Source organism: Rhinolophus sinicus, chromosome 16 (genome assembly GCF_057876585.1).
Source record: "Rhinolophus sinicus isolate RSI-liver-muscle chromosome 16, RSI-T2T, whole genome shotgun sequence".
NCBI lineage: Eukaryota > Metazoa > Chordata > Mammalia > Chiroptera > Rhinolophidae > Rhinolophus > Rhinolophus sinicus.
In genome coordinates this window covers 91802002-91824768 of record NC_142516.1, presented here as the reverse complement: position 1 = coordinate 91824768, position 22767 = coordinate 91802002, and the positions used below count along the sequence as shown (strand labels likewise).

Here is a 22767-nt window from a genome sequence, read left to right as displayed (position 1 = left end):
TTATCTCATGGGAGAATCTATTAATAAAAACTTAATAAATGCAGTTGAGGAGATACAAATCTTTCAGAAAAATGGACTACATTGGGAAAAGGTAATAAAAATTATGCAAAACCACTGACTGTTCATTGCTTTAGTACAAACCCTTAGCACTTCCCATGAAATGACATGGTGCTAGCTGTGAACAAAAGACAAATTCCTGCTCTTGTGATAATGAAATTCTAGTATGGGGAGACAAAAAATAAACAGGTGAGCAAAAAAAGCAAATAAATAATTGTTAAGGGTTGAATTGTGTTCCTCTCAAAATTTGTATGTTGAAGTTCTAACCTCTATTACCTCAGAAAGTGACTGTATTTGGAGATAGGACCTTGACAGAGGTAATTACATTAAAAACGAAGCTATTAGAGTGGGGCCTATTGCCATCTGAGTGGTGACCTTCTGAAAAGAGAAATTAGGACACACAGAGAGACAGTAGGGACGCATGCATAGCGGGGCCACCAAGATGCATGCGTCAGGAGGCAGCAAGATACAGCCGTCTGCAAGCCAAGGAGAGAGGCCTCAGAAGACACCAAACCTGCCCACACCTCTATCTTGGACTTCCAGCTTCCAGAACTGTGAAAAAAATAATTTCTGTCGAGGCTATACGTACGTCTAGTCATTATGCGGTACACCTTCAACTTATACAGTGCTGTGTGCCCATTAGACCTCAACATAACTTAACAAAATGTTTTTCTGTTGTTTAAACTACCCAGTCTGTGGTACTTTACTATGGCAACCCATCAAAACTAATACAAAAACTAAAACTAAGTACAGCTACTTCACATTGTGTTAAGTGCTGTGAATAAAATGCCACAGGGTGATGGGACAAAGTGATGGGAAGAGTGTTAACTCGGTTGAGAAGGCTTCTCTGGGAAGGGACATTTGTGCTGAGTCCTAATGGCAGGAAGAAAAGCCACATAAAGAGCAGAGGAAAAAGTGAAGTCCAGAATCTGGACTTTGGGAAAGTTACCAAGGAGATGTCACCAGAGAGGCCTCTGGGATGGGGGTGAAGGGCAGTCTGCTATATTTCCCCAGGCCCAACCTCACTGTACACGACAGCAGACTTTGGCATGGTTGCAAAGTGGTCACTTTGTCTAGCAAAATATGATAATTTCATGTAGTATTTATGAATGTTGACTGTATTTCAAAACTTGTTGTTTTGAAAAATCTCTGTGATGAAATCAAACTAAAATAAAGAGTAGGGGATAAGAGTTTTCCGAGCAGAGGGACCAACAAGTGCCAAGACCCTGAGACAGGGTCGGGCTTGGTGAGTTCCAGAGACCGGGAAAAGAGTGGAGGTACGGAAGCTTGGTTCATGTGGAAGAGGTGGCAGAACATGAAATCGGAGAGGTCAGATGGAAGTGTGCGTGAGGGTTTCTGGGGGCCCAGCAAAGCTGTGATTTGATGTTCATGCAGGGAGAACGTGGGGGATTGAAGCAGATTGACCTGGGTTTTATGTAAATGTCTCTGGCTTCTATATGGAGAATGGGGCCTCGGGGGCCTGAGGAGAAGCAGGGAGGTCCATCTGGAGATTTTTGCGGTAAGAGGAGATAATGACTTGGACCATCTGGGTGGGAGGAAGCAGAGGTGGACCTGTGGTTGGATTCTGGATACGTTTTAAGGCAGCATCAATAGGACAAGCCCAATTGCCCCCTACAGTGTCTATGGCAGGTGTTCACATAGGGGAAAGAATTACCGAAAATACAGTGCTACTATTACAGGGACAGGCTTAAATGTCGAAATATTCAAAGGAACTACGGCAGTGGTGAAAAGGAATGCCAATTAGCGTGGCTGCTTGTGGCAGGTATGTCCAGAAGCATGTTGCAACAGCGCAGACCTCTGCATCCTTGCTTTGATCTCCCGAAGAACCTGAAATCCTTCTTTCTGCCCCCAAATCCACCATCCTCCCTGTTCTTTTCTCCCTGGGAGGTCATCCTCATCCTGCTGGCAACACACACGCAGGCCAGTCTTTGCGAGCAAGGGGATGGAAACAATTTTCCTCCAGATGATAATTGACAAGGGTGCAATTTGTCCATGGGCAGGTGGCTAGAGGTAATAAAACAGAGTCTGGTTTGGTTCACTCGCCTCACCTCCCATGACATGGACAGCTCTGTCCAGCCTCACAAATCAGGTCTGTTTTTCTCTGCTTTCATCCTGATTTCTGCCCTACTCCAGCAAGTCCCATTCTTCTTTGTCTGCTCCTGCACGAGGCCGAGTTGTTCATCCTGAATGCAGAGCAATGCTTCTGCGGGGCCCTACATCTCGGTCCCAGTTTTGGCTGAGCTCTGCGACCCAAGAAGAGGTCTCTACTGTTCAGTTGCTACCGAAATGAACACCAAGTCTCTCCTCGGGAACTGTCCTGTTTTCTGCCTATTTCCCTTTGAAGCTGTTGTTCACGCGACTCCAAGCCGTCTAGTTTTTCCTGGAGGAATAAAAGGAGTGTCTTTTATTTACCCTTCAAAGGTAACCCTTAATAATCATGAGAGCCATTTAAGAGATATACAAGTATACACTGTATCACGTGCTGCGTCTGGACAGACCCTGCCTAAGTTAGCCTTCTGTCCACATTCTCTGTGAAACCGGGCTGGGACTCCATTGTCTTCTGGACTCTCTATTTATACCAATACTCAAGAGGCTTTAAGGTTAACCTTGCAAAAATAACAAGAGGATTAATTAAAAATGACTGAGTCCAGAAAAGGCATAGAAATGAATCTGTCTTTTAAAACTTCATTTAAAATCACAAATATAAAAGTAATACATCCTCATTAGAAAAATATGAAGAGATATAAAGCCACAAAAACAAATTCCACCCATAACGCTAACCCCTACCCCTACCTGCTCCCCATTAGTCTTGTTTTCTTCATTCATCTTAAATATGTGGACTCATACTATGTATAAAATTTGGAATCTTGCCTTTGATTGTTACGATCATAGACACTTTGCTAACATCATAACTCCTTGTAAATATCATAGTGAATGGCTGCACATTTTTCTATCATAAGGCTGTGCCATTGGATATATATGGATTATATATATATATATGCGTTGAACATTTCTACCTGAGCCAGAACAGTTACTGAATATGACTTTCCTACCCTCTCTCTTGCCAAACTCAGTATCTTGAGAAGATCTTAAAGAACAATTGCCCAAGGTCCATCAGGAAGAAAAATAACAGGTCCATAAATTGCACAATTAACTCTTAGATAAAAGTGAATATATTTTAAATGTTTATTTACTTTTTTACATTTTGACCTTTAAAGCTCAACCTAGCATGTTTTACACCCCAGGCCTTTGTGCTGTTGACAGCTGGCAAAGAACAAATATATTTATATAAGTGGTGACTAAAGCACCCACTTCCAAAATTCCTTCATGCCACCTGCCAGTCTTTTCAGTTGAAGTATATTAAACTTTAGTTAGGTTTTTTTACTGGGTGGGGACATTTCCCAATACCCTTGAAGTAGTTGGATTTGCCCTGGCATATTGCATAACTAGGGGCTTGGAACGCTGATGAAAGTTACGTTAATATCACGCACCGTATGTGAAGAGAACAACATTTCTCTTGTGTTTTGATGGGCAACAGTTTTGAGGAGCCAACAGGGAAAAAAAAAATGTCATTGTTTGCCTGGCTGATTTTAAAGTCTCGTTTTCATGGAATGGAATTCATTTAAATTTCATTATAAGGCCGTTTTTAGTTATTACATTCTAGTGATGGAGGAGTTTGTAATGTATTCATAGAAATAATTAAATGCTGATAATAGCTCTCTTGTTCACAGTTTCTGAAAACAGCCTTCTTTTAAACTAGAAAAGCTCGGAAACCTTCTATTATCTTTGACTGATCCCCTGAAATGCCCTTGTGCTCAATTTTAAGTAAAGCACATTTAGGATTTAGAGAACCCCAAAGGGAAGTTCAAAGAGGCTGACTGAGTTGAGCCGTCACAATTAGAAGTTTTCTCCTGAAAAGCCATTACCTCGAAGAACATTCAGCTACAAATCTCAAGAAAAATTTGGGCAGAGCATTTAGGTGGGATCAATTCTCTGTCCTTCCCCCCCCCCCCCCCAGCCAATTCCTACACTGCTTGGCACAGTCCCAGAAAGGAACCCTTAAAGCATGCAGGGTGTAGGCCACCAACACATCAGTCTTCATCCCGGGGGAGGTGACTTTAAGTGTATCCACTCTTGGTTGCAGGAAATAGAATTCTTTTTCTGCAAACCTGCCCCACTCCCACCATCAGATTTCCTCTGATTTGTAGAAACTGTATCAGCATTTTGTGAAGGTGAAAGAGCTCTGAAACAAAGGACTACGTTTGCTTGGAAAGTCTGGCAGGGACAAAGCAAGATTCTTTTTCTCCCTGGAGGATTGGATGGCAGCCACACCAGACGGAAGCATGTGAGTGAGGGGCACCAAGGAGAAATGCAAAGGACATGGGTCAGCCTTTCTAATAGGAAGGAGGTCTTATTTTTAGTTTTCTATTCTCCAGGTTAGAAAAACATACTTCTCCAACTCATTTTGTCCTTTTCCATCTCCTGGTTTTGTTTCACAACATCGGCTTAGATATTTCCTCACTCTGCATACATATCTCTTTGTGCTGGAGTCTACCACTCCGTGAACAAAATCAGCTGTGGAATATCGGGTTTTAGTTCATTTGTTTTTGTAGGATGTAATCTTGCAAAGAGCCTGGTAAATTTAAAAAGAAAACCAAAGGTATTCAAACTTTAGCAGTGCTAGGATCTTGCACTTACTCCTCTGGGGCTCAGTCCCTTCAGCCCAGCCCTCTCCCCAGCCCACCCCCACACCTTCCATTCCATTCCATTTACACCAAATTACTCATTATACATTAGTTGTCAACCCTGCCCAAACCAAAACGTGATGGAACAATCTGGTCTTGATTCTTTTATTCTTTCAATTAAAAGTAAGCCAAAAGACGGACCCCCAGAGTAGCAAATAAAGAAGGGTTACCTGTTCTAAGCAAATGTGAGGGATTAAATTCCAGATTTGCAAAACCCATGCATTAGGAAGTGATTATTGGCTTTGTGAAAGAATCCTTCACTTTGCAAAGGAGCAACTAGAGGATTTGTTTGAAAGCTCTATTGCATTTAAAATAATTTGGTTTACTTATAGTATTTAATTTATTCCAAGAGCCAGTGCTCTCCTGTATGTGGCCAAAGATGTTAATCACTCACTAAAGGCAGTCTGAAAGATAACACCTGTTAAAACTATTACAGGAATCAGCAGACTCCGCCGCAGTTTCCCTAAAAATGAATGACACACAGACATCCACTACACGCGCACTAAAACATCCCCACTTTGGAGAAGCAGAATAGGTTTTGTCAGTCAAGGAAGACCTGTTTGACTGTTTGACGTGCTGAGATAATTACAAATTGCAAACCTGAGATCTTGATTGAGATAATATGGTTATTACAGTACACAAAGGAGAATTAGTTCTAATACAGAACCTTGAGATAAGAGTTTTAGGGAGGGTCCAGTATAATTAAAACTGAACATGTTCCCATTGTGCATGTTAAGCTCATCTAAGTGGAAAAACATGGGCTGAGTTAATGAAAAATTTGGAATGCTCAATAAATCTGTATTACTGCAGATTATAGCTTAATTATACAGTTTTGTTAAAAATAATAAATTAACATTTATTGAGCACCGAACACCATGGTCAGCTAGTGTGCTGGATGTTTTTTCTCTATCTCATTTAACACAAAGTCATAAATCGACGAACTCAACAATTTAAACCATGTTCAAAGGGGACCTTTATTTAAATCTAGAATTAGAAACAAAATCTGACTTTAGACTGGATTTGTCTTCCTAATAGCAAGAACTTTACATTTGCAAAGGGACAAATTATGTTGAAGTCATGGGCAATTAAATATTGACTCTAGTGTATCTAAATTATTGCTCATTTTACAAAAAGATTAGACATTATATATGCATAATATGGCTTAGTAGTAAGATTAAAACCTCATTTCATTTTCACTGATTTCTCTCTAACAGCTTCTTAGTGGAAGTGTTTCTCGTTCCTGCCTCTCCTTGCATCTCAAAGGGTTTTACTGAAGAAGAAAACCCACAACCCCTTGCCGGTGGGTCCAGAAGAAAGGGTCCTTTCCCAGAGTAGCTTTTCCACTCGCAGAGAAGAAGGGGCCCACATAAGCGTCCTTTTCTTTTCAACCAGTGCTGGATGCCTCAAAACTGAAAATTCACAAAGACCTTAATGAGATCAAGTTCTGGTCAAAACAACTGCCTTCAGCAGTTCTGAGAACACTCTCCCTGGAGCTGGCGAGGCTCACCTTGCCCTGACTGGACCTTTTCAGTTCTTAGGCCTCTACACCCACCTAGTTCCTTAGTCTCCTGAACTCTATTTTTAGGCATGTGCATTATTATTTCAAGGACTGACTTATAGCATGACATCATTGTTAGTTATCCTCAACTGGCATTGTTTTCTCATTGTTTCATCCATTCCATCTTGCCTCCCACAAGATTACCAGTTAATTGCTGCAGTCATGTCACCTGACAGCTTACACTCCCCCACATGGCTGGTTGAGAAGTGTGCTTCCACCTGAAAACTCTGTCTGGGCCTTTGATCTCTAGCTTGGTGAGCTTGGGTAAGGGCCTAAAAGGATAGCAACAATTATAACAGAAAATAAGGGGGCAGGGGTGGGGGGTGGGGAAGTAACTGAAGATTTTTTTTTAAATTATGGGTAACAGGATATTTTGATTTTTTTTTTTTTTTTTTTTAACTCATTTCCTGCCAGGTCTCCATTGTTGTGAACAGTAGTGGGATGAAAGAGAGGGGGAGGAGGAAGAGGATGGTAAGATAAGAGGCACTGAAAGGAAAGATAAGAGGCTACCATGAGGTTACTTGCTTCCCTGCTTCCCAAGGCCAGCCTTGCATTTCAAGGCACTGCTATCTCCAAGGAAGTTGGTTTACAATTACACTTCGGTCATAAGCTGTTACTTCAGGGTCCAGGACACAGGCTCAGATTACCGTATTTCTTACTGGAAGTGACACCCATGGAAGCTAAGAAAAAGTGGGTGTTCAGTGACTCAGGTGGTCTCCTATATTTCCTCGTTATGTACTTCCCTGACTGTTAGCTAGCTCTGAGTTATAAGAAGTTAGAGAAAAGCCCATTGATATAAGCTACTGAAGTAACAACAAATCATTACTGCTTCATAAATAATTTGTAGCTCTGGCTTTGATGATTTGAAGAAGCAAAAAGCATGATATTGTATCAGTTGGTGGTAGCACCATAATTTCCAAATGGAAGGGTGTTGGGGTGGCGATTTTTTTCGAAGGCCTGGAGCCAGGAGACTTGTCCAGTAATGGTGTTTCCGTACGGTGCACATTGTTTTAATTTAGAGCGTGTGCTTACTTGCGTGGTTGAGGGCTAATTGGTGGAGACTATGAGGGGAGCCTAAGACTTTTCAACACACTGTTCTGTTGGACATAGGGGTCTTTTTCAAACATTGTTTTCCATGATAGGAAAATCCAAAGAATATCATTTCTGGAGAGAGACTTGACATTTTTAAACTGTTAACTTCCACACTTTTTCTCACCAGGGCTGCATGTATCTTATTTTGAACACCACTGATAGGGTTTTACACAAGTAAGCAATACAAGGAGAAAGTTGAGTTAAGTATCAGGGAATCCTAATGGAATCTGACACGCTATGGATATAAACTTGGCGCTGCCTGACAGTTTGCAGAACTATATTTCTATATCAAATGTCAAAAAGCCTGCCTGCCTGCCTGCCTGCCTGAAAATGCCTGCCATCATTACCTGCTAGAGTACCTATGTTAGTCATTCCTTGGGTCTAGTCACCCAAGCCCCTGTTAGAATAAAAACACTCATTATATCCCATTAATAACTTACATACATTTCACTATTACCTAGTCAGTCAACCTATCAGATCCCAAGGGGATGGGATGTAAATCTGGACAGAAGAGTGATTAGAAAAATTGCAGAGCATGCATACGTTAGTGGAGAGCATTAGCGCAGACAGAGGGTATCAGAGGACATAAACGAGAGCCCAGGAGTTGAAAAACCAATTCACCTACTCACCATTTGACTACGGCCAGCTCTATATTTATAGCATATAGTTAAGATTAAATTTGGCTATGAGTAACATGTAACAGTGACTTAAGCAAGAAAGATTATTTTTCTCTTATGTTCTGTAAGTCCGGAGACAGTTACTTCATAACTAGATCTTCCTAGATAGTGTCAGAAGAATCCAAACTCCTTTTTCGTTTGTTTGTTTGTTTGTTTGGTTGTTTTTACATCTATAGTTTCCATTCTCCCGGTTATCTCATGGCTCAAGATTGCTGCTGGAGCTCCAGCCATTGCACCTACATTTTCACCAGTAAAAAGGAGGAAGGAGAAAAGAAGGGCATGACCCTTCTCTTCCATTTTCACTTACACCTCTTTGGCTAGAACTTAGGCATGTGCTATTACATTTAACTGTAGGAGAAGTTAGAAAGTGTTGTCTTTATATCTACTACGAAAATTATGGGTTTTATTACTATGGGGGAAAGGGGACAAAGGACACTGGGAGACAAGGGTCTCTGCCACTGGATTACAGCTCCCATCAATGATGGTCCCACTGCTGGGGTTCAGTCACACCTCAGAATTTCTACTGATTTTGTAGGTGGTGCTGGTCAGAAGTCTACGACTTGGGTCAGTGAGGTGGGAGACTGGAGAGCCCATGAGTGACCAGCAGAGCTGGCAGGGGAGCCACAGCACAGCTGGACACGGTCACCAGTCAGTCAGTGGCCTGCCGATGTGGCACTCTGTGGGGAAGGAGAGGGCCCGGTCACCGGGGAGCCTGAAAAAGAAGAAACAACACCACAGCTGCCTCTTAACATTCAACTAGTCTTTTCCACGAGCACAGGGAGCGTATGGAAACTCTCACAAACATTTGGAGACAGAGAAGGGGGCTTGCTTTGGACAGGGATCCAACGTTAACCATTGGGGCGAAAGCAAATGAAACATTGGCTACAAACAGTTAAAACCTTCACTAAATCCCAAATTTAAAGAGAAGTTCTCTCTGCATTTAGGGTGTGATTTGGACAGAACTTAGAGGAGCACTTCACTTGATATGAGAAAATGGGTCTCTTCTCTGCGTGGGAAACCTGGTAGTTTAATTATCGCAGTCGAATGTCAGCAGCAGGTGAAGTCTGAGCTGGTCCTTTTTAAACTGTCAGGTATTAACATCAAAGCGGCCATGTACTGTGTCACTGTGAGTATTACACATGCCAGTGTGTTCCGCTCTGTTCCATTCCTTCCTCTTATGCATAAAAAGTAAAGATACGGAGTTACTTCAAAGTATGGTCTAAAAAATTGGGGTTCTCATGGTAACATTTCCCCATTCTCCATGTCTAAGATTTTTCAATTAGCAGTAATTGGAAATTTAAAATTCCATTGTCAATATGACCAATTTAATGTTTTGTTGTTTATAAAAATTTCGATGTTCTAATTTTATGTTATTGTTTTGTTGTTATTGCCTCTGCAAAGGTTTTGTCTTAATGTATAAGGCACGTTTTAATAGTCGTGTCTCCTGACATCCATTTTAATTCTATATTACAATAACAAGTAAGCATGCAAAAGGTGAGCACTTTGTAATATACACAATTGAAAGACCGTTGGTGATGTGAGTATCATTAAAGCTTAATGGCTTTTGTTTCCGTCACCAGAGGGCATGGATTCTGACCTTGAATCTGTAGGCAGCGTTTGTAGAGTAGGACAGTGTCTTAGGCACAGTGTGTGGCAGGTGACAGAGGTGGTCAGTGGCACCCTACCATCCCAGACTTGCTCTTTTGAATCAGAAGCCTGATGGGAGAAATAGGAAAGGTGCAGCCACGGGACTAAATTCTCCCCAGTGAGGTTAAGAGGAAGGCTCCTAAAAGCGTGAAGGGATGCCCTTCTTTTGTTTCCCTCCTTTTAAAAAAAAAAAATTTTTTTTTAACTTTTTTTAAATTGGGGAACCGTGTGTTTCTCCAGGGCCCATCAGCTCCAAGTCGTTGTCCTTCAATCTAGTTGTGGAGGGCGCAGCTCAGCTCCAAGTCCAGTCGCCGTTTTCAAACTTAGTTGCAGGGGGCGCAGCCCACCATCCCGTGTGGGAATTGAACCTGCAACCTTATTGTTGAGAGCTCACGCTCTAACCTACTGAGCCATCCGGACGCCCCTCCGGAAGCTCAGCAGCAGCTCGTTGTCTTCAATCTAGTGCAGCCAACCATGCCATGTGTGAATTGAGCAACCTTGTTGTTAAGAGCTCACGCTCTAACCAACTGAACCATTGGCCGCCCCTTGTTTCCCTTCTTTCTGCCACCTAGAATGCAGCTTTTAGATCATGAAGCGATGGGGTAAGTTTGGTGAAACCAGAGGAAGAGTGGAGGCTGGCTTCCAGAGGAGCGCCATGTTAGTCCTGGAGGCCAACTCTGGTTTTTCACCTGAAAGAGAAATTAAGTTCCATCTTGTGTAAGCCACTATGATTTAGAGTTTTCTCAGTTAGGCACCCAAGATGAAATCTGACAGACTGGAATTCAGGAACTTGGGGAGGAGAATGCAGATCAGAGGTAGCAAGGCCAGAAATCTTCTATTCTAGACGTTGTGGGTCCCAATTGGGATTCCATAGTCACGTTTCCAGCTTCTAGATCAAGGGCCATTACTCAATGTTGTGTCCTCTGCAAGGACAACAATGCTTGCATAGGCACAGAAAAATAGCTGTGTAATGAATAAATAAACAAATGAGTGAGTAAAATGAAGTTTTCTTCAGGGCAAGGATGTGGAAAGGATGATTTTTGCTCATTAAGCAAAAATTGTGGGAGAAAACTTGCTTTGGGTGCTTAATTTTTTTTTAAATTCATGATGGATGAACATGCATTGGAGTGATTGTAATGCTGAAATGTTCTTAAAACTATTCTTTAAATTGAATATCTATAATTAACTCATCTACGTGCTGAACACTTAGTGGGCCCAGCACTATGCTGGCTAATATTTAAACACGGTTTCTCCCTTGTGAACTATGATATAGGATGAGGCACTCTTGTTCCTCATTCTTTTTCTCTCTCACCTATAGGGTTGTTTTCAGGGGGGGGGCGGGGGGGCTTGTCAAGCGAGATTATTGACAATTGCCCGTATTCCCCTACAGGTCTGTCTCTCTCTCCTGCTCACAAATGTAGTCCATGTACCTTGTCCCAGTATGGAGAGTAAAGAAGATATTTGTGAAACCCAAAGGAATACATCTCTAATGGCGGAATGGCAGGCACCTTGCCAAGTAAAGAGATAAGCAGGCAGCAAACTCATGTAGTCTGGCTGTGCCCAAATACACTGGAATGAAGGTATTATTCTACTGTTTCTAGCATCAGCACTTCCAAGCTGCTCTGAGTTCCTCAACCTAAATCTTCTTCACTGATGACCCCACTATCTGTTATCTGTGCCCTATGGGAAGGCAAGCTAGTGGCACCGTGGAGTCGCCTGAAGGAACTCTGAGCCACTCCTGGACTATCTCAAGAGAAGGGTAACACAATTGTCTTGGACTTCAGTGATTTCAGTCTCATGTTACTTGATTTGGGGGAATTGGGGGAAGATACTAAAGTTAAGTTGGTCAGCCCCTTGGGGCTAGGAGGGGAGGAGGAAAGTCTCTAAATCACTGTTCAGTAGAACTTCCTGCAATGAAGGAAATGTGGCCATTGAGCACTTGACATGTGGCTAGTGGGACTGAGGAACTGGCTTTTTACATTTTGTTTACTTTTAAATCTTTCGTATAGCCCCACGTGGCTAGTGGCTGTCACATTGGATTCCACAGCTCCAGAATTTTTTATTCCTAGTTATCACCAGTGTGTCTGGAGAAACAAGGCTTAAAATCATATCCAAAGGGGGATGCTGAGATCAGCTGGGAAAATGCCAAAATGGGTGTCACGCACAAGAGGTGATGGCAAGAAACCAAAGCTGAGTGCAGACAACCAACTGGGGCCAGGGAGCTACGAGGCCAAAGGAAAGACTGGCGCTAGAGTCCCCGATGGACACGCTGGCAGTCTCCCCTAGACAGGCTGGGGGTCCTTTGCCTACAGCTGCATTTAGAAGAGCTCCCAGCTTGTATTTAACTGCCTCAGAGTTTTTAGGAGGTCCAGGTCGGATGTCCAGAGCAAAGTGAAGTCGTTTGGCAATAGAGATTTTTTTGCTGATATTTAAATACTAAAATAGATTAAAAAAAAAAAAAAAAAAGATTTCTGGCTAATATGTTTTTTTGGGGTTTTCCATGGTGTCTTTTTTCCCCTGACATGAGGAATTTTATTTTGCCTCCAATCAACAAAGCACCAAAAAAGAAAACTTGGGATTAAATCAAAGATATATTTTTGGTTCAAAGTACTTGTTTGTCATTTCATCTAAGTACTTATGAATTAATGTTCCTGTCTTTAAAATAACAAAGTATGTGAAACTCTATTTTTAAAAATTCATCAGAAAATCCACCTGACTGTGACTGGCATTTTCTGTTGCCCTGGAGACAGGCTCAAGACTCTGCCCCCATTGTTTCAACTTAATGGGACAGTACAATAGCCCAGTGTTTCGGGGATCCCGCTGTCTCATGTGTCTTTAAATTTATCACTATAGATACTGGGTACAATTAACAAAGACCTTGGAAGGAGGAATCCCAAGAGCATTTGACATCATTGAATCATGTGTTTCTAGTTTTCCTCAATGTGAGGCTTTCTTTTGAAATTGTAGAAAAAAAAAGTCAGGAGAAACTTAATCACACAGGGAGATGGTCTTCAAAAATCCTAATAGTGAAAGGACTCTACTTGAAGAGTTCTGAGTTCTCAGCCAAGGCTCAGAACAGCTAGAAAACTGGGCTCAGGACTTGAAGGGAAAGAGAAAACATCTCTGCTTCTTCAATCTTACACTTTTTAGATCAGAAGTGATTTTGATCCTTCCCAGAAAGGCTCAGATTTGTGCCTATTGGCCAAGATGATGTGTGTCAGGAGAGTGAAGTCTTTGGTCAGGAAATTGTGTCTCTGGGGGTGGGGTGGAGGCTGGAGAGCCAATCCTGTGTATGTACACAGTGTGATTGGCAGAGAAGTCAACCTATCCAGGTGTGGCAGAGAAGAACAAGCTTTCAGGAAATCTCTGATTTGCTAGCTCCTTTCCTGGGCCTTGTTCTATAGATTACATGGATAATGGATGAATGGAAAGGATAAGAGAGAGGACGGATTGGTTGATACGGGAAAGGGCTAAGCATCACTTTGCTAACCCCCAGCCTTCCTGACGTACTCAGCAGTGTCTGGGACTGAGGCAGGAGCGTCTTTGTTAGAGCTCGGTAAAAGGCATTGTCCTAATCTATGCAGACATTGACTAGGTCAGAGTTGAGAACAAGGTACATTTAGGAGCAGGTATGGCCAGGGTGTGTGTGGGCGGGGGCACGGGTCACTGCAGTCAGCGATAAATAAAAGGATTTTGGCGGTCAGAGCACAATAAAAAGTAGCTGTGGTACAGAAGTTTGTCACCCACAGCGGGGCCGGTGGGCAATCAGCATCAATGTCATCTGAGAGCTTCTTAAAAAAATGCAGAACCTCGGGCCATATCCTAGATCTATGGGATCAGAACCTGCAAAATCCCCAGTGTAGAGGGAAAGGTGGTGTAGGACCTGCACCCAAATTCTGCTCTCACCAGACACTGGTTGTGGCAGAGGCACACCCTGGGGTGAAGAGCCAGGGCTCTGCGGCCAGACTGCCTGGTTGACACAATAGACATTGATGTCCCACGACTACTGACATGCATGGGTTTTCTCTGTGCCTCAGCTTCCCCATGCGTGAACTGGGGCAGTAATATCACTGGGCTATTATGAGGATGAAATCACAAATCCAAGCAAAGCACTTATCTGGAAGGTAGGATGTGCTCAATAAATGCTAGATCCTAGGAACTTTTTCTTTAGATGGTGTGATGTTTGACAAGTCTCTTAACTACTCTGGACCCCTGGTTCTACACTGAGGTGTGAGGACGATGATAACAAGTCACTGGGCGGTGGTGAGGGTTAACAGGTACCTGTTCTGTGGTCTGTAAACAGCTGTCCTCTGCAGATGTCAGGATGCTGTTGTCAACAGCCTGTCAGAGGAAGAAGGACAGGTACGAAGGGGGGCTTCCAGCCAGTCCTGGAAAGAAGGGGCAGGGGACCACCAAGGTTTTTCTGAAGCCCAGTGAGAACCAGACCACCCTCAAATGTGTGATAAGGTGAAAGGTCAGTGGGTTCATGTCATCCTGTCCTTTGTCTAATTCTTTCCACCTCCACCTCTACTGGGTCAGACCACCCATGAAGTGACATTGGCTCAGAGCTGGTGGGTAAATGACATCTTTGTTTGATTCTGGCTGATATGAAGCAAGGAAGGGGGTGGGGGTAACCACCCTGGGGCTCTGTCCTAGAGCCCCCCACCCCAACTTCCTTTTAGCTTTTTATCTGAGACAATCCTTGAGCAAGCTGACAACTCAGACTTCTCATTCCTCTCCTCTGACACCTTCAGTCCCTTTTGTGATCTTGGCTTTCCTCTGACGGTGCAACCAAGCATATCTGGGATACACTGCATTATTTGCAGGACCAAGAGACAAATAAAATGTTTTGCACTCACTTCCTGTAGCTTTGTGACCAAGGGGCCGAAAAGCTGACCTTGGACTTACTGCCCCACTGGGAGAATGAAACTTTCTGCAGCCAACCCCACATTTTTTCCTCCACTAGGGCTCTACAGACAGAAGCACTGTGAGTCTCAGCCCCCAGGGCCTTGGGACGCTGTCGGGGCTAACATGTCGTGGTCATGAATGGGGTCCCTAGAGCCTCCAGAAAGGCCAGAGAATATGTCCCCATTTGGAAGGAAAGAAACCATGCTGATTCCCACTCCTCTAATGGCTTTATTCCCAGTGCTCAGCCCCACGCATTTCCACTGTCCTCCTGTGCTGAGGGCTACCCGTAGCATCTTTTCCTTAGTCTCCCTGCCCCTTCAAGACGGCCTCGGTAGGCATTTCATGTCCCCTGAAGCCACAGCTGCAAAAGCTACAACCCAGGTCAACACTGGAGAAGCATAAGCTCGGGCAAGCAAGTCTGATTTTCTATTTAATGATCTGTTGCCCAGTCTGGGACCATCTATAAAACTTTGACAGCAGAATGCCCCTCCCAGAGACAGAGTGACGTTGGAGTTTAACCAGAGCAGAGATGCCATCCTGATGCCCTTCAGTCTTCTGATCTCCTGAAGGAAACCCCCATGTTTGCCCTGCCTGGCTCTCCCGTAAAGGACTCTTTCTTTCTCAGGGACAAGGTCAGTTACTGTTCAGAATAATGCATATTTGTGGTGCCCCAAGGTATTAAATAATAATGCCTGCTTCTCCTGATGTTCTCGGGAAGACAGAGTTCTGAGGACTGATTCAATGATTTACTCCTCAGCGTGGGGAGGACTGGACGGCGTGCCATGGATGGGAAACAGCACCCGCGGGGCTCTGCGACTGGGGGTCGGTGGTCTCCTCCCTGCCGGGCACTGCAGAGCCTCTTACTTTGTATCAAACAAATGGCAATGTTACATAGGAAGGTTGTTCTGCAGCAGGGCGTCCGTGTGTGTGTGAAGGCCTGTCTGTCTCCAGCATCTTCTCAGAGGATTCTGTGTCAGGGGGCGAGTTCTCAGAAGGAAGGAGGGTACCTGTGACTTTGTGCCCAAGTTGATGACCCAGAGCAGCTGATTGGCCCCCATTTCAGGATCCTTTGAGGGGTGTCGGTGACTTTGGCCAGTGCCAGGGGCCCCGCGGTCCTGACCAGAGTGAAGCTGGAGGCCGAGGCCCCTTCCCCATGGAGCAGCTCAGGCTGCTCTGAGACAGTTTTGTCCTTCAAAACAAAAGTGTCCCTTGATTTAAAAGAAAATGCTGGTCCCAACTTCTTCCTTTACTCTTTGTGGGTAACAAGCCTCCCATTCACTCTGCAGAGGGTCTCTTTCTCTTAGGCCTCAGAGAAGGCCCCATTGTTGGGAGGCTGGGAAATGGAAATGTGGGGCCGTGAGGCCCCATGCTGTGAGCTCCTATGGCACTTAAATGCTTGGAAACAAGTCCCCCTCTCCTCGCAAACAGAGCACTCAGGTTAGAGATTCCAAAACTTTCCCTTTTGTGATGTCAACTCTTTTGATCTACCAACTGTGTCATTAGTTTTTTCTCAGACCAGGTAAAAAAAATGACAGCAGTGAAAACAAGGCCTGGTTTCCCTTATTTACGATACACCCTGTCACCCTGACATAAACAAGTAAGTCTTCAAACCTCCAAGACGTAATTATATAAAGAATAGAAAGATCATTTGAAAATAGGAAAGAAGGTGTTATTTGGACAAGAGTCAAACTTCAGCTGGTTCTTTTTTGCTGGGGGAACAAAAAGGCTCTGGGTTAAGGTCTCCTTAAGTGACTATAGCAGACAACCAGGAATACTGATGCACACAAAAAGAAACCAATTTTCAAAAGGAACGAAAACACTAACTTTGAACTATACTCTCCCAGTCCTCTTCTTTCAACTATCATGTCTCTGTAGGTGACTCTAATACCTGTGTCTAGATACTTCTCACCAGAGCTCCAGATTTAGCTAGCCAGTGGCCTGCTAGATTTGTCCACCTGGATATATCTTGCTGTCCCCCAAACCATAGTGTCTGAGACTGGACTCCACCCACCCGTTCAGAATGGCACTTCCTTTGACTTCCCAATTTCTACTGATGGCATCAACTATCATGCTAAATATCATCAATTCTATCTTGTTAGTGATTCCAGAATCTTCCTCCTCGCGTGTGTTCCCACTACTACCATTGTAGTGAAACATCTCATTACTGCTTCCTTTGACAATTGCAACAGGCTCCTAACTTGTCTTCTGCACGTCTGGCCTTTTCCCACTCCAATATTTCTACATAAATCACACTGACTTAATTTTCCTGAAGCAAAGCTACCTTCATCTCATTCCTGTAGTGGATATTTCTCATTAGTAACCATCCAATACCATTCAACGTCCATATTTTGGGTCAATGCCTTCCTAAAGTAGAACCCTTCTCTCCCAGACTCCCTTGCAGCTAAAGCTCAAGTTTATGATTTCAGTTCCATGAATCACAGGTACCTCAGGTTCCTGCAATAGAAGTGGAACCAAAAGTGAGTGACCTTTGGAGGTAGCTACCTAGAGGATCCATTCTTCTGTTAAATGCAGTGTGGGAGGTTTATGGAGGCTTAGGAGTGTTGGTGGTATGTGTTTTCCTGTTATCTAGGTTTAGAGCCTGACTATTTGGTTCACCTGAAGGTTCTGTAAGTTACCTAATATTGTTTAATAAATTCTCCTTCAACTTAGACTAGGCAGACTGGATTCTGTTGTTGGCAACTAATAAACAAAAAATGCAAAAATAACTGTTGAATGACTCCTCCATGCCTAGGAAAATAAATACATGCTGCCCAGTCTGGCATCCAAATTTCTTTACAATAAGATCTCAACCCGACAGATCTTTTGAGACCATCAGAGTTGTGCGTCTCTATTTTCCTGCTTCCCTTAGCTTTGCTCTATGCATTTCCTCTGACTTTATGATTTCCCCCCACCCACCCTTAATCTTAGTTTTCCTGCATTAGCTTCTACTTGGGTTTATCAGCTTATTTTCTAAAATAGCCACCAGGAACAAACTTTGTATTATGATGAGGACATTTAAAAATTCAGTCTGTGGCTCTCTCCTCTTTGATTTTTAGGCATTGAGATCAACAGCTCCTAAAGGCCAAAAACATGCTAATATGTCCTATATAAAACCCATTAAATCTTGCTGGAAAGAACTCTAAAACATTAAAGGGGAACTTTATTATCATCAAAAAGCATTTTTGATGCTGTATTTTTGCACACCTTTCATTTTCTTCTCACATCCTCCTATCTGTGACTTTGTCTATACAACATCAAACACATGAAGGAAAGTGAAAAATTCAAAGAAGTTTTTCATGTTATGCAGATAAAACATCTGGAAGACTTCATTTCTTCTTTTCTACCATGTGGTTGGTCTTGTATAGACATAGTCTGTGTCCCGTACCAAGGTGATAAGTACATTCTGGTGTCAGTCCATCCTTCAAGAATTTTTTAAAATCTTACATTTCTGAGAAGCTGTTTTTCACCCTTCAACGAACATTTGAGAATGCCCGTAGGAAGGGATGCAATATTCATTGCTGATCAGCCTCTTCCCAGTGTTGCTTTAATAATGTTGGAAGTCAGGAGTTGAAGAAAATGACGTTTGGATCAGAACGGGATGCCCCTGGCCTCGCTAAGCACTGTGAGTATGGAAGCCATTGTTCAAAACCAATCCTGGACCCTCTGCTTAATGCAGTTTGCATGAAGACTTGATAAGGCATCATTGTTCGTTGTCTGCTCAAATGGCCTCGTGCCGCCTGTGACCATGGCCTTAACCCTGGCTGAGGACATATCACTCACCTTGACTCTGAACCACACCATTCTTGGAAGTAGCAACTGCCTTGGTTTCCCAACTAATTGTAGCTGCACTGTCTCACGTCAGGTTGATTTTCAACACTCCGTATGAAAGCTATTCACAGTTTAATAGCTTCCCTGTTCTTGGCAAAGAAAAATTTTTTTCTAAGATCTACAGTTATAGCAATGCCAAGTTTGTTTAAACTCATTATCCTTGTTCTTCTCCCGTTCTCGCTCCCCATGTGTGCCATAAATGTCACTGTGAACTGTCAGCGTCAACAACACAGTTGAAAATCCAGGTGTATCAAAGGGCGTATGATGAAAATCAAGAACTTTCACACCATCACGTGACAGTTTTTTGGATCACATATTTAAAAGATTTTAACCATATCAGTCTTGTTCTATTAATGGCAAACACCACAAAATTCTCCTGCCAAAATTTTGTGTGTTAAGTGTTTATTGACTGAATTTTAAAGAGAAAATAAAACCCTTTGTTTTGTTTGTTTTACTTAAATTAATTCAAGTTTTCTTTGTTCTGCGCAGGTTATCTGCCATTACTATAAACAGATCATTGGCTATGTCTTCATGAAACTATTAGAAATTCCCGTGATAATTCACATTAAGGGGCAGTATTCTATACCCTTATATTATAATAATATATATTACACATATGAGAGCCCATTTATATATTTAAATACTTATAAATTTAATATTATAAATTAAATTATATTAAATTAATACATTTAATTATAAATTATATATTTAAATAGAAAATCACTTACCACTTACTCTCTAGTGTGGTGAATGTTTATCACTGAGCCCTATGGAACAATTACTTATTGGTCAGGAGGAAGTTAACATTTGCATTTATCCTGAACTTGGGTAATCATATGTCTCATGATCATCAATGAGCCAGATGTGATAACTTAGGGTCTGTTGGAGTCTACGACATTTAACAAAAGAAGCATTCACCATCTTTCAACACATTTCAGGAATGGTCAGGCTTGACCACATGTCCTGGACAACCATGGTGCTGGGGCAGAGTTAAGTTGCTACCTGGTTAATAATCTAACTCATACATACTTGAACAAAACTGGGAAATCTTGTCACCTAGTTGCCAGATGCTCCAGAGAAAATTGAGATGAAAACACTGAAGTTCATTTAATACTTTAGTAATTTGAGTTTTATATTTTACAAAGCTTTCCCAGATAGGGATCAAACATATATATATATATATATATATATATATATATATATATATATATATATATATATATATATTTTTTTTTCTGACTCCCAATTCAAAAATATATTAAAATAAAACTTCCTTCAACTTAAGGGAGTAGACTACTATTCAAGATGCCATCTCTTGAAGCCTTATGACAATTGGCAGTTACGAAGTTATTCTAAGCATAACAGTATAATATTATAGATTCTGTTGGGCTGACCTCAGAGGTATCCCAAGTATTAAAAGACTGAGACATAACCTGGGGTGAACGTTATGTTTATAACCAGTAGCATCCTTGTCATGAAGCTGAACTATAGCAGAGATATACTGTTTGGACTGAGGGCCATGTGTAGGAAGGGAATATATTGATCACAGTTTGGTGGCAATTATAAACTACCTTTACGCTTGAACTCTTAGTGAAGTAAATGCATTTTCTCCTTTCTTCATCAGGCTATCATGAGCTTTCTAGTGCCTGGCAAATAAGAACAAAGACGATATAGTGAAAGTCACTGCATGGGGCCACCTCAAGGGATGACTGCAGTGCCCCACTGGGTACATCCAGGACGTTATGAAACATCAGTTACTCAGAAGAGAACCAGCTCTATAAAGTCAGCATCAAATGTCAACTTAGCCTTCAATGCATCCAAACTCTGGTTGTGTGCCATTTGGCCACCTCTTTTGGTAGTAAGTACATTGCAGATGTACGTTGAAAGCTCTTTAAATATAAACAGTATTCCAAATTATTTTGAATGTGTAAGATGTTCTCATTATGAAATTATGGCTTCAATCAGTGAACAGTGACTCTTGCATAATTTTAAGAGTTGAAAGTATTCAATAGCCAGAAACAGAAAATTGAGCCATTTTTCACCGTATCCCAAGCAAAGTTATACAAAACGTGTTAATTCCAGCATGCTTGTATAGATAGCATCAAATTCTAATCTGGTCCCCGAGAGCCTGTCTCAGGCAATGGCCCCATGTGGTCCAAGGAGGTCCCAGTGGTCCTGAGAAAGCCTTCCACTCTGGGTCATTCTTGGCCCACAGGCCCTTGGCCACTGATGTGATTCCAGAGACAGGTTTACTCCATGTATGTCACTGCTTCCTGGAGATGCCAGATATACTGCGGATACAGAATCATCCTCTCTGAGCACGTGCCATGACGATCAGGCCCGCTGGACAGACGGTGAAGCTACGGTATAAAGATCTTCCCTCATCCACTGCCATTTTCCTTCTCTTCAACGATGTTGATAGCTAAGCATTTCTTTGATAGATATGTTCTTGAAGAGTCATGTACATTAAATTTTGAGACATTGAATCATAGTTCCCCTGTCTAATCCTCCAGCAGCAGTTTTATAAATGTTCATTTCTGACTGCTTTTCAATAAGGCATGTCTCCCAACAGTGAAGCTTCTTGCCCGCCTCCCTCTTCTGTCACAGAGGAGATTCTAAATCACCCCTGGCAAGTCTTGCGTGTGTATGGGTGGGGGCAGGATGCAACTATTTAAAAGCATCCCAGCATCCTTTTGTAAAATTGAGAACCTTATCACTTATAATTTTATGAGTTCGGGTCTTCAAAATTGGGTTTCCTAAAAATGAAGCATGCCTGTATAATTAATTACAATCTGATCTACTGTGGTGTTCCACTGTCCCCATGTCACACAGAACTGTGAACACCGCATTTTACTGAGCCCGTCTTCATAATACTAATCTGTGGTAATTACCGACTTAGCCTATGATCTAGAGTGGAGGTCTGAGCCTACATTTTGGTTCCTGGTACCCACCAGGGTACCTCAGAGATAGGAAGTACGTCACTGGTGTTGCCTCCCTTGAGGCAGGCCCCATATTCCTCACACATCAGAGCCCTCCTGGCTCCTGGCCTCACATAGGGACTCAGATTCTTTTTCAACACAGCTGTCCAGGCACCCATCACAATCAGAATTAGTTAGTGAGATGAAACTTATTTGCCAGCTCTGGAATCTATCAGCTCTGGTGAATTCCTCTTCAATTAATCTTAGGCTGATTGGAAATTGCAGTGACGCAGTCATTAGTTTAGGCTGCTTTGTCACATGAGCCCTGGCCCGAGCACATTAATAGAAGACTGAAACATGTGTTTAGAATGGGCTGTCATAGTGCTAAGCCTTCACTGTAGGTCTATCAGAAAGGCGCCATAGCATGAAGAGGGCGGACAGACCTGAATTCAAATCTCAGGCTCACAGCTCACTTGCTATATACCCCTGAAGAAATTAATCTCTCTGAGCTTCAGTTTCCATAGCTGCAAAATGGGATAATAAAACCTATCTCAGCAGTTGCTGCAACGTTAAATCAGGAAATAGCATAATGCCTAGCACATTGCAAGCACTCAACAAATGGTAGCAGTTACATTCCTTTCAACTGCTGTGACTAGGTGTAGGTGTTAGGTTCTCCTGTGATGGAATCTAAATAAAGACATACATCAGTAAGTGGAAAGAGAACCTCAGTCCTGCAGTTGAAACCTACAAGGAGGATGTTCTCCGAAGCACCAACGACAGCAGCCTTAATTGAATTGTTTTTGCATTTTCTATCCTAAACATGGCTCTTTGGACAGGACCCAAAATTAAGCCCTTAGGAAGCAATGAAGTACGCAGCCAGCTGTCGCTGCATAGCTGTGCTAACCTCTCAGCCAGGCCCTTTTGGACATCCCTGTCCCGAGAAGCAGAGAACATGCGAAACACGACTGAATACGCAGCAGAACAGGTCCTTTTGACCCGGGAGACCCTGAAGGTGGCTCCCATCATAGGCAGCCTGTCTTCCCACACAGCTGTGTTCAGGCCTGCTCAATGTGATGGGAGTCCTGGCTTGCAGAATGACTACTTTCTTGACTATGGATGGTGCAGTGAGGAAGGGAGAGAGAAGGTGTCATGCAGGGTGCCAGGCGGGGTCTCTGCTCCCGCTCCCCACACAAGAACACAGGATATGGTGAGGCCAAAAAGGAACACCCACGGAGCCATAGGTAGGGGAGTCATACCACTATATTCTCTCTGGCGGCACTATACTCTCACTGGAGGCTGGATCCACACTGTCCGCA

At 42.7% G+C, this 22767-nt stretch overlaps 1 long non-coding RNA gene across 2 annotated transcripts; it reads left to right on the top strand.

Moving 5' to 3' along the window:
• Positions 1-4224: 4224 nt before the first annotated feature.
• On the top strand, positions 4225-20372 carry LOC141571314 (uncharacterized). Of its 2 annotated transcripts, XR_012496080.2 has the most exons (4): positions 4225-4423; positions 9095-9276; positions 11188-11377; positions 20158-20372. It is a non-coding gene; the product is annotated as an uncharacterized LOC141571314 (long non-coding RNA). The 2 variants fall into 2 exon arrangements; XR_012496079.2 differs by lacking the exon at positions 20158-20372 and having other exon boundaries at positions 11188-13605.
• Positions 20373-22767: the final 2395 nt, after the last annotated feature.